The sequence below is a fragment of the Mesoplodon bidens genome (assembly GCF_964165515.1).
Source record: "Mesoplodon bidens genome assembly, chromosome: 8".
In the NCBI taxonomy this organism is placed as follows: Eukaryota; Metazoa; Chordata; class Mammalia; order Artiodactyla; family Ziphiidae; genus Mesoplodon; species Mesoplodon bidens.
In genome coordinates, this window is record NC_138165.1 from 21538358 (window position 1) to 21551126 (window position 12769).

The 12769-nt window shown below is 38.1% G+C and overlaps 1 protein-coding gene and 1 pseudogene across 2 annotated transcripts in view; one reads left to right on the forward strand and one right to left on the reverse strand.

Annotated features, from left to right (window-relative positions):
• PDE11A (phosphodiesterase 11A) overlaps positions 1–12769 on the forward strand; it is a 454637-nt gene that overhangs the window by 16164 nt on the left and 425704 nt on the right. The gene's annotated exons all lie outside the window — the stretch shown is intronic.
• Positions 11195–12162, reverse strand: LOC308621767 (cytosolic 5'-nucleotidase 3A-like; annotated as a pseudogene). Its single transcript has 2 exons — positions 12030–12162; positions 11195–11984 (listed from the first exon to the last, which is right to left on the reverse strand). The product of its transcript is annotated as a cytosolic 5'-nucleotidase 3A-like (transcript).

Below are 12769 nucleotides of genomic sequence, written 5' to 3' on the forward strand. Positions count from 1 at the left end.
ACATGGGGCACTGTGACTACACTGGATGCTCATCCATAAAGCCATTTTGGGGTGGCACCTATACTTTGACTTTAAGAATAAACAATGAGGATGGCAACCTCCCCATGAAAGATTTTTTCCCACCTACTTCCATAGCACTTTGCCCATATGGCGCTTGCTATTTATTCAATTTTTGGTAATTTCAATTTTGGCTCACCTGTCTTTCTCTCCATTAAGCTGTGAGCTCCTTGAGGGCAGATGCTATGACTTTCTCAGCTTTGTAGCACCCTGTGTGTGGCCCAATGCCTAGCTCGTAGTAGTTGGGTACTCAACAGATACTTGTTGTGTAAATAAGTGAGAAAAAGGAATGTAATTGAGAATTTGGTCACAAGGGCAAGTGGCCTAGGTACTAGTACGAGGTTACAGGTCAGATTAAGACCAGGGGTTTAGCTAATAATGCTGAACTAGGCTACTTATAGGCCAAGGGTCCTTTCATTGTCCTAAGCAGAGGGAAGGGTTGGGTTCCCAGGTCAAGTGGTCACGTACAGGGCTCTAGTAGTCCAGGCTCTGAAAGTTAGAGAGATGAAGGCACAAGGAACCAAGCATTTCATCTATTATCAGTAAAAAAGAGCAATTATCAGAGTTGGGAGGATAAATGAAAGAGAAAAAGGATACCAACTATGACAGCGGTCCCAGGGCTTTGAGAAAATAGTGATTATGTAGTTAATAACGGCAGCGTTGGAACAAAGAGGATATGGTCTGCTTTTCATATGTATTTAAATGGCAATAGTGATGTCTTTTAGGCAAGGCAGGTGATTCGCTAGGGAGAGTATAAAGGGTCAGACTGGGAGCTCTCTGATTTCAGAGTGGTAATTTAAACCAAATTCATGCATGTAGAGAGCCTGGCACCAAGCCTTTGATGAAAGCAATGCATTACCACTACCACCATTTCCATTTCTCCCCCAAGAACCAGAAGTATTAATATTTATGTTTCTCTAGTCTGTACTTGTTTCCAGGAAGCATCCTCCAAGATTGTCAGATTCTTTTTTGGACTCTAGATATTTTAATTTGCATTATCTATCATTACCTTAGAAAAGATTCAATCCTTTGAGAAGTATGTAATTCTTCTAAAGTCATCTGTGACCAATTGTGTTAAACTGTTAAATGACATTCCCACAGACAGTTATCACAATTGTCATCACTTCAAAGTTCAATGGAATGATACTGTCAACAGTGCATTTACCTAACATAGTTCAGAATCCTCCGAACCACTGACTTGCCCCAACCTCCTTCCTTTTCCTCTGTCTTCCTCTTTTTTCCTTTCATCTCGCATTTCTTTGTCTTATGCTTTCCATTTCCTCTTTTCTGACATTCCACACCTGTCTTCCTTTGTGTAACTGCTTCCCTTTGTCCCTCCCAAATTTCCCTCTCTTTTCCCCCTCCCTATCCTATTCTCCCCGAGCCATCCTTTGAATTGGCTATATCTCTTTTTCCTTATTCTCTCTTCTCTTTTCCATGTCTTCTTCTTGCCCTCTATGATATTACTGACTTGAACATAAAGCAGATATAACATGAAAATAAGTTTTAGATATAATTTCCAAATCAAAGTTTAAAATCTCATAGACCTACCTCAGAAAACAATTAAGTTTCTTTTTTACGTCCATGTGGCCTGTGATTAGTATATCTCTTTTAAATTTTAAAACTGGGTACATGGAATATTTGTCTTTCTTTTAAAACACACACATTTTAATTACATTTCAAACTGTTAACCCATGTGGCTCATGGTTGTAATTTAGTTCCTGTAGTCAATGCCTTGCAATGTGAAAAAGACCTTGCTCCTGAAGTATTGTACATTCTAAGTAGAACAAGTGACAGGGAAATTGATATTTAAACACTTGGTATACAATACCCAGGCTTTTATTAAAGTGAGAACAATGATAAATATTATTTCTTTGGTATTTCTCTTAGCCTAGTATCCACCAGGAATTCTTAGCAACAGTGACACAGAAGTTACCATGCCAGTAATTCTCAGGCTGATTGATTATTTGAGGTTTTGCCTCTGTTAACCTAAAGTTCCTGCTGGTGAATGTCCCCTTCAGGGTTTTTTTTTTTTTTTTTCTTTTTTTCCTTTTCCTTTTGTAGGCAGAAAAGAAATATTTTCCATCCTCCTGAATCCACTAGGAAGCATGTGGGATTTAATTACCTCTGTTATTATATTGCTTCTCCCCCAGTGTACTAACACTCTGAAACTTGCTTAATCATTTGTAAAATTTAGCCACAGGACTTGCTGCTGCCCTTCTGTGACAATCCATCCCAGGGAAGGTCCACCAAACTTTATAAGCTGTGTGACACTGTTTCCTAGAGTTGATGTTTTCTCTTGACTGAAAACCACATTGAACCTTAACATCTGTATCTTGCTTCCTTCTTTCTAGCAGAACGTAATGCCTGGCTTGTGTGTGGAAGTGTTTTTTTTTAAATTGTCATTCCAGCTTTATGAAAGATAATTTTTTTCCCATCCTTGATAAAGGAAGCCATTCATTAGAATGTGTTTCCAATTCTCAAATTCTGTATAAATGTACAAAGCTAAAGAATAGGGCAGTTTTTCAATATTTGAAATAGGAAAATTTGACTAAATGAGCATTAGACTACTTTTTTTTCCTTTCTTTTCCTCCATGCCTGTCACCTTTGATAAACCACTGTTTGCCTAAGGAGACATATATAATAAGATATCTATAATAATTATTATTATAAGAGAAATACTAATTTGTCCATTTTTTGGTGTTCTCTTTGCAGAAATTCCATCTTTAAGTTCCTTAGTCAGTGCATTTGGAACTAAAAGTAATGTTTCCTATATTTGAATACTAATTGAGCCTGGTATTTTTTCAGAATTATCTCATGTGATCTTCATAATAATCTGATGAGAAGGGGGGAGTGCATGTCATCTTCTCCCTTTTTTAGATTAGGAAACAAGCACTGAGGCCTTTTCCTGAGACCACATGGCCATAAGTGTTAGACTTAGGATTCTCTATTCCTCTGTCACTGTTTCTTCTACTCTTGGCTTTGAGAAGACCCAGTAAACAGCATCTCTCTTTCCTACCCTGATCTGACTGAGATGAGAAATAAGACAAAAGAGGAAATGGGACATCAAAATATCACATTTACAACTTACTAAGCAGGTGCTGGAGTATGAGCTTATAATACCTCCAAAATTAAATAGCCCTACACTCCCAGATATAGAAAAAGCTGGACGCCTACAGTCCTCCCCACAAGAGAGGCCCATCCCTTTGAAATGTACAGCATTGAGGAGCACAGCAGAGCCATGCTTCCTGTGGGCAGAAGATTAAGAGGAAGAAGGGGTTGGCGATGCATGCCCAATTAGTCTCCCTAGTACCCTAATAAAGTAACTCACCCTACCTCCTTGGGGAGGAGCAAGGAGACGGTACAAAGGCTGGCGAGCTTAAGGGAGATCTCTCCTCATGAAATCCAAAGAAGGAGGAAAGAGTTGTTCCTCCTCTCCCATATACCATGCCATCTCTCAAATAGATTGTCATATCTGAAACACTAAGAGCACCCTGTCACCACCTTGACCTGCAACATTCTCCTGTCCCTATCTTATCTTCCTTATCCTCAGTTATCCAAGCGAGACACCTAGCTGTCATCTTTGATTCCTTCCTTTATTCACCCACCATCCTCAGTCTATCAGAAAGTCCTTCTCAAGTCCATCCATTTTTCTCCATCCCCACTGCCACAACCCTACTCCAAGTCCCCATTTTCTTCCACCTAGATGATTGAATCTGCCTCATAATGGATCTAATTCCACTCTTAGTCATTTCCCACAGAGAATGTTTATGAGGCAACAAGGAGTCCAAGCAATGGATAGGAAAGTGGGGCCAGATTATTCGAGAGACTTGTTATTCCTAGTTACCTTCACTTTGAAGGCAAAGAACCATAGAAGACCTATGAGCAGGAGAGGGACACAGATCTGTGCTGCCCTGCACTCATCACCCTTGGGAACTTGGGCAGATGCCCTGCTCTCTGTGCACCTTAGAACCTTCATATGTAACATGAGAGAGCTGGGAAAATGATTTCTGAGAGTCTTCAAGCTCTAAAATTTCATCTTAATTACGGAATCGAAGAGCAGAAACCTAACAAAACAATACTGCATATGAGTTGTAAAATTAATAGTTTTGTAACAAGGCATGCTTAGTTTTGAATAAGCCTCATGTCTGAGCCACTCATGGTGTTACCAGTGGCTGCTCCAGAATGTTACAGGAGGGGCTCAGGACTGCCACCTGGCTGGCAATATAGTCTAGGGGACTTGTAATAGAGCTCTATTTGTATAGCTACACATTATCTTTACATATCTTTGGGAAGGCTGAGATAAGCCATTCCTTGGTATTGTCATTGGGTGATATCTTTAGGAAAGAAATGATTTGGGTTCAGGATTGCATTCTGGTTCTTCCCATTAACTGCAATAGAGGAGATAGCCAACTATCATGTAATAGGATCTGAGTCTCTTTGTCTCCAAATCAGAAATCAAAGAAAGTTTTTCTGCATAATTATTCCAATCTAAGGACATTAATGAGTCCACAGGAACAAGATAGGCCCTAGACAGAGGAACAGTGGGCAAAAAATATCAGGCAATGATCTTTCCCCCAAACTAACAACTTCACAACCTATAATTCTACTATTATAGCTTAATTTCCGTCACTGTTTCTGGTTTTTCCAACTGTAAGAATCTCCAAACATCTCTGAGAGCCCATCAGCTGTGAACAAGTTAATTAGCAGTTAACATGAACAGAAATGAATTGACCATTTGGTAAGAACAATAATGGGACCAAGATAGGTTCAAGGACTGAGAAGAGTAAAGAAAAGCTACCAAGGAACCAACGGTGACCAGACTAGTTCAGCTTTGCCAAAGACAAACCATGTTTAAGTCATGTCTGCCTGACTTGAATGGGGGCAGTTAACAGCCTTCCTCTAGACATCCTCTAACCTTCTAACTCTATGACTTTATCATTCTGAAGTTCTCACCCCAATTCTTACATTATGAAAACAGACAAGAAATTTAAGTAGAAAGAAAGCATTGATGATTCTTTTCAGAGGTCAGTCACATTTTCAACATATTTCTATATATTTGTTAGACAAATGCTCCAGGATTATTCTATATTGTAAGGTTTATAATAAAATCTTCCCAAAATGCCTCTTCATGTGGAGTAAATCTGACACAAGATAATGGCACAAGAAAAGACTTCTGCTAGTAAAACTTCATCCTTGCATTTTATAGTCCTTAAAGTATCAACTGCTAATAGAATTTTTCAATTAACACACAGGCAAAGAACTCATTTTCAACTGGACTAAGCAAACCAAAGAAAAATTAATATGCTATATTCTAGGCACTATGCTAAGATTTAGTTATTTCATTTAATCCTCACAAAGCTCTGTGAGATAGATATCATTACTTTCCACATTTTACATGTGAAGAAACTGGATTTTGGGAGGTTTAGTAAGTTGCCAAGGTTTACACAGCTAGTAAATGGCAGAGCCAGGATCCAAGCCCAGGTTGTCTAACTGTCAAGACCGCACACTTTTACTACTATGGGAGATATTAAGGATCGTACTCATGTCTTGTTCACGTATTCAAGGTTGTAATAGTCCTGCCCATGAAAGAAGATGGCTCCTTGACAGAATAGGAAGTTCAAAAATCTGTTAGAATGCCTTTCAGAAGGTGTGTTAGCAATTTACATCCATTGACATGAGGAGTTGTTGATTATTTACAAGCACAGATCCCAGGAATTGTATCATGTTTGGAGAGTTTGGGACACAATGACTCAGGAAACTTCACTGCATGCAGCATAACCCATTAATGCCTGTGAAGGCAAAGTAATAAAAGTAGTAAGAGCTAACATTTATAAGACACTTACTGTTTGCCAGGTATTGTCTTAAGCACTTTACATAGTTCACGCAACAATTTTGTAAGGTAGGTCTATTGTCAATCTATTGCACAGTTGAAGTAACTGAGGTACAGAGAGGTTAAGCAACCTCCCCACGATCACACTGCTAATAAGTTGGAGAGCCAGGGTTTGAACCCAGAATGTTTGGAGCCACAATTTGTGTTCTTGAGAACCACTACCTGCAGCCTCTCTTGTGGTGTGTAAACAATGAGTAATGAGCTATTCAACAACATCTTTTCATAATGCCCTTTACCAAAGTTGTGAGACAACTTTGACATGGACCACACAGTTGATATTTCTGGAAGCTGGGTTGTGAGTGTACAACATGGATAGTTTCTTTAAAGATGAAAGGTTTGAAAAACATCACAACTGCTTAGTACCTAAACCTACCAAGAAAATCTGTTTACATCATTAGGATTTAACTGGAGGAAATTGTTAACAGATTTCCCGTGATATTTGAGAGATATTGAAAAATTTTAAGGCAGAGATAGAATTATTCTCTGAAGATCTTATAATTGCATATATCCATTGTAGAGTAAGAGATGTACACCTGTTTCCAAGCAAAGATCTGGAGCTCTGGAGTATATAAGCAAGCAAATTATCCTAGAATAAATTGCTGTGAAACTTTTTGGAAACTATAGGTGAACTGTAAGTAAGGCATTGGAGTTAATAACCATAACAGTGATTTATTGGTCCATCAGCTCTTTCCTGTTTGGCTAGAGGGGAAGTCCTTTGGGGGCATTTGTTGCTTTAGTCATGGGTTTGTTTGATTGCTGGGGACAGACACCCACTGAAGCAATCAGAAATAATAAGTGGGGTGAGGGATAACATCCCAGAAATAACATATAGGGAAATATCACAGAACTCAAGACAGGAAGTAAGTCAAGCCTTGTGGGCAGAACTTGGGAGTTGGAGAGCTCCTAATACTTTTAGTCTGATGCCTGTTCTGTCTTCTGAATGTGGGGGTATATTTGTGTGGAACGTGATGATTTCTAAAATGCTTCAACCTACACTATCTCAATTCATCCTTACTGCTGTGAAAGGTAGGAATCATTATCCTCATTTAACAAAGTGAAGAAACTGAGGCTTAGAAAAATTAAATGGGCCAGAATTTTGGAGCTAAACAGTAGCAGGGGATAGGGAATTCAGGACTTCTGTCATCACATCCAGCGTTTTTCACATTTCCCAAGAACTTCCTATATGACCGTGATCATGAGAGGTTTAACTCAGGGGAATATATGAGGAAATCACACATTGTACTTGCATATCATCCTTCTGTTTTTGGAAAATAAAATCAAATTGGGATTCTAGCTTCACTTTCTTTGGTCATTTCATCTTTTCTGTGAAATGGGCTGCACGTGGGGAAAGATATTTGCAATTCGTGGTGTGCCTACTCTTCATGAAGCAAGAGCTTCAAGCTTTTGGGAGGCTTACTTGATTGTTCTGTTTTCCTTCTACGGAAGTCAACCTTTGCTAATATATTTAATTATAGACTGGAAAAAAATGTGACTGTGGTGTTGAGCTGGCCAACAAGAAGAATGACAAACAGTATTAACTTCTGACTCTGTTCTAGTACATTAAGTTGAACGTAAACTATTGTTTATTACCACTGACAGATCGCTTTATGGTTTTGGAGCTGCATTTAACAACATGGGCAGTGGCCCGGAGCACAAATGGCTAACTCTTCAAAGTAACATAGTATGGTAAAAAAATGCCCAAGTTTTAGACTCAAGCATCTCTGAGTTATTCACACTCTAGCACAGTTATTGGTAAATTACTTACACGATATAAGTTAGTTGCCTTTTCGCCTCAGGTTCCTTGTGTGTATAATGGGGCCAGTCATATTCACTTTGCCTGGCTGTTGTGAATATTATATGAATGTAAAACACCTGACCCAGATACTGGGTCCATGGTAGGCTCTTGTAAATGATAGCCATCATTCTTATTATCTGAAGAATCGCTTAGTTCCATTATTACCTCAATTCCTTTACAATTTAAACAGATCGCAAGGCTCATTTAGTACCTCTGTTAAAGGCTAACCTAGCACATGCAATGCTGGAGTAATTGGTATGACACCGTCTACTGTATGCTTGTCTGACGACTTAGAACGCCAAGGTTGAAAGTCAAAGTCATGGACTGCCTGCTGCTGCAAAGCCAGATTGTGTTACTGTTCTCTCTTCAAGTTTAGTGTCAGTAGAATCCTGACTTGATTTATATATGTACTTAGCACTGCAGGATTTGGCTAATATCTTGAATTTAGTGTGAAGGGAGGGGCTTGTGGAGAAATTTCCTAAGGAATTCATGCTATTTATAAGGCATCAATCTGAATCATCTGCCCATGACAGATACTGTCTGTGAGGAAAATAGCATTGGTTCTTATCAAAAAGCATGCCATTCCTTAAATTCCACTTCACAAATATACACTGAGTACCTAATATCAGCCAGGTATGATTGTAATAGTATAAGGCCACATTGCCGCACCACAACCAGAAATTGTCTCTATGACAGTACATTAGAATCTATGTCTAAAGGCTTATAATTCGTCCTTATACTGTAAAAGAAAAAAAAACTATAAAATCTTTTTTTCCAGCATCTTTAAGATGCTCCTCACCACCCCCGCCCAAGGGGAGTAGTATCCCAGTTTCTCATCACAGGAATTTGTTTCAGGAGTTGCTTTCCACCATTCTCTGCCTCCCACCAAATGCTGTGAATGTCCCAGTCTTCTTGATACAGTGTACCTAGATTGTTCCTCTCTTAATTGCCCCTCTGATTGACTGCTTTTTTTTTTTTTAATGTTTGCCGTTTGTTTATTTATTTGGTCGTTCCGCAGGGCTTGTGGGATCCTAGTTCCCTGACCAGGGATCGAACCCGTGCCCTTGGCAGTGAAAGCGCAGAGTCCCAATCACTGGACTGCCAGGGAATTCCTGATTGACTGCTTTTTACAAGCGCCTCTCACCTTTCTGATTTGGCCTTTTTTTTCAAATGCTACCTCTGTTCGCCACCCTTTTCCACCTTTTGACTTCTCGAAAGCACATGATACCCATCCCTACACCTAACCAAGGCTTCTGCTGTACCACATACTGATCCAGAGCCAGTGTCCTGAGCCCTTAGTTGACTGTTAGAGGAGACAGGAATAGAGCTCAGGCTTCCTGTCATGACCCATGACCCTTTCTTTGGGAATTTATTAAGAAACCTTGGCAAAGATGTATTGATTTTTGCATGATCAACCCATGGAAGATTATTTTAATTGTGGTAATTCCTTCTCATGATGGCTTTAAGGAGATGGTATTGTCTCAGATTATTACTGCAACAAGTACACCTCTAAGCCAGTTACTTGCAAAAATATGGATTATAAGAATTATTTCTCATCTGCTTTTATCTCAGTTGAATTTAAGGAATTTGTGGCTAGGAAATTTACAAGCTGTCATGATCCTATTTTATGCAAGAGGCCAATCTGAAAAGATGGTATCAAATGCTAAGGGCGACCTTGGGTGGATTGTTAGAGATGACAGGTCAAGGAGATTAATAAGCAGGTTCTGTTCCTCAGTATGTCACTCTATGTCCTACAATGGAATCAATCAGAATGAATTTTTAAGGGCCTTAAGACTTCTATTGGGACTAAATTTAGGAGCATAAGACAAAAAACAACAGAGAAAATTTTATTCCAGCTGTTTTTGCTAGCTACTGTGGATCTGGACCAAAGTTGGTTCAAGTTTTTCTAATTAAGATTCAGACCACGTGCCATATAAAATCTGAGTACACAGTGTGGATTCAGAAAATTAAGCAGTCGTCTGTTAGTATCCAGGCTCAGTCACTTATTGCCTGTGGCCTTGGGTGCATTGCTTAACTGCTTATTGCCTCAGGTTCTGTATATGTAAAATCTCTACCATGCAACTCTGATGGTATTCTTCCCAGTTGACAAGAGCAAAGCCATTAAAGGCATTAGAGTCTTTTGTCATTGGTGTTTTGGGTATATTTTCTTGGTACCCTGCACATTAAAATAGAGATGGGTGTTATGACTGCTTGGAAGCTCTGGAGTCCAATGTTGGTGAATTGTTTGGATATCTTTACCCCTAGTTGCCTGCTCCAGTGATTTAGTACGAGGTTGATATAGAGTAGTTTTGCAGGAAGAAGCTATGTCTTGCTTGGTTACAGTCTTCTTGCTCTAACTGTTGTTTTTTAAAAACTTCTATGTGACATAATAATAAGTTTAGAGACTTCATAGCAGAATATCTTATATAATTTTAGGATTTTAAAATCATTTTTCTATTCTGAATATTACTTAAAAAAATCACATACTGAGGCCCACTGTGGAGAGTGGAAGATATATCATCTAAAACTGATTACCTAATTACTTTAATATCTTCTAATATGCATACAAGTTGTTAATTTTGATTAGCCACTTATTTTTTAAAATTGCATTTGTAGAAATTTCTGTTACATCTTTTATAATATAAAATAGATAAAACATATAACTAGTGTGGATTTTATTTAATTCTATGTATCTTCAGAATTATTGTATATTTATGTGATATGTGAAGCCAGCTGAGCCTCTATAAGAAAACTACCCTCTCTACTGGGCTGACCAGTTACACTCCTTCTAGCGATGTGTTGGTTTCTGTTGCTCCACATTCTTGCTAACATTTTACATTGTCAGACTTAGTTTTTGCCAATCTGCTGTGTTGAGAATTGTATCTCACTGTGGTTTTAATTTGCATTTTCCTGGTCATTAAATATGTCAATCATTCATCCCCCACCTTTTTTTTTCAGGAGATGGTGATACCATCAGCATGATTTATCTGTATTATAAAAACAGCAACACTTGAAATCATGAACATTATTTCCATTTCAAGAAACTTCTTTTCAAAATTACATAAACTTTCCCAGTATAAAAGGACTCCTCACAAAGTGCATGATAATATTAAACTACAAAATTGACTTTGGAAAAGTAGGGAGTAATTTTCTAATTTTGGCTTTAAGTTTTTTTTTTTTAACCTGTTCAAAAAATGAAGTGTGTTGTGAGAGGTAGAGAAAAAAGAGTTTCCAGCTGATGCAGTCAACATATTTGAAAACATAGAAGTAACAAAGGAAAAACTTCAAGAGCAAGAATATATTATGAATAGCAGTCTTTCAGCAAGATAAACAGATGAGCAGTTCTGGTATCAATTTCTCCTATGGGAGAGAGGTGTTCCTAAAAGATACTTGTTTATAGAATCTTCTGTAGGATAGTGTTGACTACCTCCAATGAGTACTAAATTGTACTAAACAATATCATAAGAGCCCATGTACTTTTCTAAAAGTTCACCCATTCTCTCATTTAGATACTCAGTTTTCTGAATGTGTTTACCATTGGCTACTCCATCTGCTATTATTGTCTCTTTGAGAGTCTCCAAACAGAATTATGTTGCTGTTGTCTTACTGAGGATTGAAATAGTCTGTTTTTGTTAAATATTATATTTATTCCCCTTTATGTGCTTTAAAAAAGCCACATTTTCATAAAAAATCCATTAGTTGGACACCACTTTGACATTTGGATGATAACAGTAGCTTGACAGATAAGTACATCACCTATGCAGTGCAAAAGTATAAACACAGGGATATTATGCTGTTGGAACTTATCAAATAAATTCTCATATCCTTCCTTGAACATGTCTTCAAATTCTTCCACAAATTCTTTAAATTTAGCATTTGATGAAGCTTGTTCAACAAGCAAATTATGTGACTTAGTATACTATTCTACCATATAAATGTACTTTTCATCTCTGGTAAGAACTAGATCAACTTCAAGAGAATATCTTTCCTTTAGTTAAATATCTTTTTTTTTTGGACATTTACCTGTAACCAGTTTACAGTTGTCAGTGATATTATGACATGTTGGGCATCTTTTTCCTTTGTATTTACTTAGTGTCATATCAAAGTCTGTTAGTAGCTGAAGTATGACACCTCCTCCTTTGACAAGATCACAGATAATTTCTTCTACCTTTGTAGAGTTCTTGATGTGAATCAAATGTTTCTGCAATTTTGGCATCATTTTTACAAAGACAGTGGACTCTTGATTGTCATTTCTTAGCTATCCAATATTCATCTCAATGATACTGATCGTCCACTGTATCTTCCTCTTCAAGGTGAATATGTGTTGGATCAGTACCACCACTGCCACCAGGGCACAAACTCTGGCACTCCCTTCTGAGTCCACTCCTCTTATAGCCACCTGGTTCAGGGCCCTCATTTGCCTCCCAGCCAGGAAAAGAAGACGCCAATTACAGCGGGCAGCAAGCCATACACATGCTCCACAGTGAACCCTGTGAATACCCCCTCAATCATCTTTTCATATGTTTGTGTTTTAGTATTTCCTTTTCTATGAAATACTTGTCCATGTCCGTTGCCCATTTTTTTCTACTGAGTATACCTTTTTCTTACTGATTTGTAGGAGTTCTTAAAATATATGCATATATCTTTCTAACACCCCTTACTGGTTATATATATGTCATACATCTTCTTCTCTATTGCTTGCATTTCATGTTTAATCATGAGCTCAAGTTCTTAATTTTAATGCAGTTTAATTTATCGATCTTCTCATTAAATTTTGCATTATTTGCTTCTTTTTTACTTTAAGAAATAAAAGGTTATAAAGAAAAGCATTCTAGGGACTTCCCTGGTGGCGCAGTGGTTAAGAATCTGCCTTCCAATGCGGGGGATGTGGGTTTGATCCCTGGTCAGGGAACTAGATCCCACATGCGTTCTGCAACTAAGGAGCCTGCCTGCTGCAACTAAGACCTGGCACAACCAAATAAATCAGCCAAAAAAAAAAAAAGCATTCTATATCATCTTTAGAA